This window comes from Schistocerca americana, chromosome 1, assembly GCF_021461395.2.
Source record: "Schistocerca americana isolate TAMUIC-IGC-003095 chromosome 1, iqSchAmer2.1, whole genome shotgun sequence".
NCBI lineage: Eukaryota > Metazoa > Arthropoda > Insecta > Orthoptera > Acrididae > Schistocerca > Schistocerca americana.
In genome coordinates, this window is record NC_060119.1 from 183,949,199 (window position 1) to 183,955,269 (window position 6,071).

Sequence of the window (6,071 nt, forward strand, 5' to 3'; positions counted from 1 at the left end):
ATTTCAAGATCGGTATAGACATAAATACATGGAACAACATATACACTATAATATTGAATTTCATAAGTTTCATTACTACTACAGTTCAAAAATATTCATGACACACTAATGAAAAATTCCTTCATCATTACATGCTGTTGAAATTTTTTTAAAAATATTTTAAAGCATTTTTTAAAAAATGAAATTTGTAAAATATTCTTAAACCTACATTCATTTTTTTTCTTTCAAAATGCAATTGCTTAAAAATACTGTTATTCCTTAACATCTACAAAATTGAATCACACTAATCTTGTGCGCCTCATTGTCTTTAAATGCTACACTAAAATCTGAACATTTACACACAGAAAAAAATACACTCTAAACTTAACCTACTACACACAAATGTAAACGTTGCTCTACTGAGCGAACTTCTTTAAGTCTTTGTATGGATAGAGTCCTTTAATGTCTTCCGATTCTACGTCACCCAACAAATAGCTACATCCATGTGGTATGTCTATGATTTTGTAGGGCCCGGCATACACCGGTTGCCATTTCTTATTCTTTTTCCCTAACAGAGATGACTTGGGGTGAGTCCTTATTAGCACCAAGTCACCTGGTTGATACACTGTTACCTTCTTTATTTTCTTGTCATGCTTCTTCTTTCGGCGCTCCGCGCACCTTGTTAAGTTATTTAAAGTCTCAGCTATAATTTGTTCATGAGGTACAACTTGTCGTGGTACAGTTGGTAATGGTGACAGCCAGCTGTCGGTTTCATTCTTTCCAAACACGACTTCTAGTGGAGTAAAACCGGTGGCTGAATGCGGCAATCTATTGTGGAGTTCCTCAAACGTCGAAACGTATTCTGCCCACTTGGTGTGGTGATTCGGAATGTAAGTTCTCATGAACCTGTTCAACTCTTTAAAGGTACGCTCTACAAGACTGCTCTCCGGGTGAAATCGAGCTACAAAAATGTGTTTAATACCTTGCTCTTGTAGAAACGTTTTCCATTTGAGACCAGTGAAATAGGTGGCATTATCGGATAATATGATCTGTGGTTTGCCAACATTAACAAAATAATCTGTTCGTAATTTCTGAATGAGGGGTGTGGCCGTTGAAGCTTTTACAGGATACAATTTTACAAATTTGGAAAAGGCATCATATACAGCAATTACATATTTCACACCACCTCTGCCAGTGGGTAGTGGCCCTAGAATGTCAACAGACTAGTCGTAATGGTTTGTTAGGAACAACAGGGTGCAATTCACTTACAGTGGGCAGATTTGTAGGTTTCGTCCTTTGACAAACTACACATGTCCATACAACATTCTGAATTATTCTTTTCATATTCTTAAAATGACATTGTCTTGCGAGAAGTGCCCTACATTTTTCAATGCCCACGTGTCGCTACGAAAGGTGCACGTGCCAGATTAAATCACTGATACATACTGCCGGTACACAGATACACCAGAAGTCCTTGTTAACATCCTTCCGGTAATACAGGGTGATTCAAAAAGAATACCACAACTTTAGGAATTTAAAACTCTGCAACGACAAAAGGCAGAGCTAAGCACTATCTGTCGGCGAATTAAGGGAGCTATAAAGTTTCATTTAGTTGTACATTTGTTCGCTTGAGGCGCTGTTGACTAGGCGTCAGCGTCAGTTGATGCTAAGATGGCGACTGCTCAACAGAAAGCTTTTTGTGTTATTGAGTACGGCAGAAGTGAATCGACGACAGTTGTTCAGCGTGCATTTCGAACGAAGTATGGTGTTAAACCTCCTGATAGGTGGTGTATTAAACGTTGGTATAAACAGTTTACAGAGAATGGGTGTTTGTGCAAAGGGAAAAGTTCTGGACGGCCGAGAACGAGTGATGAAAATGTAGCACGCATCCAGCAAGCATTTGTTCGCAGCCCAGGAAAATCGACTCGCAGAGCTAGCAGAGAGCTGCAAATTCCACAATCAACTGTATGGAGAGTCCTACGAAAAAGGTTAGTTATGAAACCTGAACGTCAACTACCCGAGGCGATGGATCGGCTGCCAGGCAGCCCGTGACAGAGCACTTCATCACTGGCCTCCTTACCCCCTGCGATTTTTTCTTATGGGGGTATGTTAAGGATATGGTGTTTCGGCCACCTCTCCCAGCCACCATTGATGATTTGAAACGAGAAATAACAGCAGCTATCCAAACTGTTATGCCTGATATGCTACAGAGAGTGTGGAACGAGTTGGAGTATCGGGTTGATATTGCTCGTGTGTCTGGAGGGGGCCATATTGAACATCTCTGAACTTGTTTTTGAGTGAAAAAAAACCTTTTTAAATACTCTTTGTAATGATGTATAACAGAAGGTTATATTATGTTTTTTCATTAAATACACATTTTTAAAGTTGTGGTATTCTTTTTGAATCACCCTGTATAATACCCTATTTTGCACAGAATAATGGCTACCTATCTGATTTCCACCCGAAGCTAGGAGTTCTTGTTTGAGTTCTCCCAAGGCAGGATCTTCGTCCTGTAAACTAGGCAGTTGCTTGCACGCCTGCAGGAACTTTTTTCGACAAGTAGGGTCTTTCATAACTAAAATTTTGTACTCTGTTGACTGTTCTAGTATAGTTGTTTGTGCTCATAATTCACATTAGGTTGCGGTTGCGCACTCGCACCCTCCATACCGTCAGCGTTATTATAGTAATCAGTACGCGGAGTCGGATTCATTATCTGTCCGCCACTGTTTACATTGCTTTCCAACACAGACAGTCTCCGCGCGACCTCCTGTTGCCAATTTGGCAACTCCGCTGTCACACGGGATTTGATCTGTGTTAATTCGGCACGTAGTGCGGCAGCGCTAGCGTCAATATTTACACTCGCGGCCGCAGTCGCTTGTTCTACAGCTGTTTTTACGTCGCTTTCAATCTTTTCAGATATCTTGCGATCCTTTACTTCTAGCCATTCATTTAATTCTTTTTCTACTTTTTGAGCTTGCACTTCCAAATATGCGTCAATACTTTTCCGTGCATCTATCTCCACATTATCCACGCGGTTGGTTAAAGACTGGACATTTTCTTCAGGCCTAGCCTGCGATATCTGTAATTTTTGCATTTCACCGGCTAAGCTTTGCACAAGATCGGGTATTTCTTTGCGCGCGTCCCGCATCTCGGCAAGTTCGCTTTGTATACGGTCTAGTTTCGCTTCACTGCGCTGCTCTTGCTCACTGAGCTTTTGCGTAAATTCTTTCCCTTGGTCATGTAGCATTTGCGTTAATTTTTTCTCCTGCTCATGTACCATCTGAGCCAGTTATTCGTCTCTTTGTTTTTTCCTCTGTTCTGACATCTTTCTTTTTCCCTTTCTTTCTGTTCTCTTTGTTGCTCTTGCTCATAGAGCATCTGAGCCAGTTTTTAGTCTCTTTCCCTATCTCTTTCTTCGAGCCTACGCAGAAATTCTGCAAATGGGTCTGCAATCGGTGAGCATACTGGCGCCCCGCTTAATCTAGCACTCGATTGGCCCCCCTGCCCAGGCAGTGGAGTTGTCACTCTATTTCCATTCTGCTGTGGAGCGTCATTCACCGTCCACAGATCCTCGCCCCCCGCTCCGGAAATTATGTTATCCGAGGCGGTGGCTTGGGATTCGTTTGCGTATTGCAAATGACCCTCACTTTCCATATTAACAAAATTTTGTTCCTTTGGTACGGATGCTTTAGCTTGTCCTATCTTACCCATAATAAATTCACTTTAAGCCACTGACAAATCTTTAACACTGATACACACACGAATAATTATCCCCTCCAAAAATAAACATATAAATACACAAAACACCGAAGGTATCTCATGTGCACATGGGTTCGATATTCCGCACCGAGCTACACAGGATGCTTGCACAATAGGCCTTACATTGGTTATTTCTGTTTATGGAAATGCTTTTTCTTTTCTACACTTTTTCTTCGCCAGATCTCCTCAGGGTGTGGTTTTGTTGTTGTACATGTAAAAGAATTCATATAGGCATTAATATTTTACAACAATTAGACACATACATAATTACATTCATTACAATAGTAAGTATTATATTAATAAATGTAGAATTTTCTTTGATCGGGCCCCAAAGTTGCGGCGCCAATCTCGCGACCGTCGGAATTTAATATTTTATTATTGTTATTATTATTTTTTGATTGTTGCCGACTTACGTGGTGGGCCTTAGTAAAAATGATATTTCATTTAATTCTGATTTACGATTAAATGCTTTCCTGAAGTTCTCCTTTTTAACAATATTAATCTCAAATTATTTGTTACGTTAATGAATGTTAGACTCGCTGAATCTTAAAACATGAGTATATAAGCTGAACAATGTAATAAACTTTTCATATTAATTTCCTCGGCTAGTCAGCTCACTTTAAAGCAAAAGATCTTTAGTTGTTAATTACAACTGCGGCCCACACACGCGCGAGAGTATTTTTTCTTACCTCCGTTAACCATTGCCATGTATTCGGAGTCCTGGCTCTGGCTGTCGGCTATGGTACTGAAAATTAGAATCTTAAAGCTACGTATTTCTGCACTTCGTACGGCTGTGGAGAAAAATTAATATTATGTTAATAGCGGGCGAGTATTTCGCAACCGCTAATTTTTCATAAGTTAATATCGCCACGTAATGGCGTCGTTGGCTGCATCGGCTGCTGCGATTGTTGAACTGTAAATTATTTGAATGCAGGTTAATTCAAGGAAGGCGGACATGAAATCGGGATCACCTCTTACAAATTAAAAGTGCACAATAAGATTGAATAAATATATTATCTGTTTAACTCATACAAATATGCTTACATTTGCCAGCACTCGCAAGATGTCCGCCTACACGCAATCAAGACAAGAGAAGAAGTGAAGACGACTAAAAGATTAACAAAAGAGCGTATCTTGTCGTCTCTTTAGATCACTTTGTTGTATTTCTTCGAAACTTAGACAGAGAAATTATTGTTTTACGGCTACATGATAAAAATATATTATTCAATTTTTAAATGTCTCTTCTTTATAAATACTGTTTTTAAGTCTTTTCGTAATATAGCACTGGGGACGCTTTACCAGGAAAGAAACTGAAAATGGTTCCAATTACCCAGTTGCAACTAGGTGTTTTTCACATTTTACATTAAGCAACTGCCACAAGTGGAACTGGCTCCTTATTTATTTCCCATTGTGAACGAACCCCTTTGCCTCACTTATCTACATCAATATCTCTGATATTGGATATCATAATGGTTGAATGCCCACCAGAGGAGATGGACTTAGATGACCATTAGGGGGCACCATGGCCACACAGCACTCTGCTTGCACGATTGGAGTGCCACTGTCCCATCACGTGAGTACGGTGGCCAATAGTGTTCCATGTGGTAGTATATAGGTGACTGCCCAGCACACAGGAGGTTAGCTCAGTGCTCATGCTTCATATTGTTAGATCTATCTTTGCTGTACTATCACTGCTTGATAACTACCTTACTTGTCACCAGGATACTTTTATTGGTCATGTCTTGGATTTGTCTCTCTGCTGCTCTTGGCCATGTTGTTGCCATTGTGGCAAAGGCTTTGTGTAGAGCCTTCCTGTTGTGTAGGTTGTTTGTTCTTGTCTTTGTCTGTTGTCTTGCCTGCAATCTGCCTGTCACATTTTGCTCACCTACCTTCCGTTTGGGATACTCTTCAGCAGGCACCTCTCCCATCTGGCAACTTCCTCTGTTTCTCTGTTCCTCCCAGACCTCCAGTATGTGCACCCATATCTGGCTATCCACAGATATAGCAGTACCTAATCTCTGTAATCTACTGTGAAGTATACAGCACACAGTACTTCCCACTGTACCACATATTAGGGCTTCTTTGCATTCCATTCCTGTGTGAAGCTGGAAAAGAATGATTGTTTCATTACTTTTGTGTGCACTGTAATCTAATCTTGGCACTGCGATCTCTATGGGATTGATACATAGTGGATTGTTGTATATATACTTATATTTCTCATTTAATACTGATCTTGAAACTTTATAAGTAGTTTTTCATGGGATACTTGTGCTCTGTCTTCAAGTGGCTGCAAGTTTTTCAGCACACCAGTGTTGCTGTCCCATATATGTAAC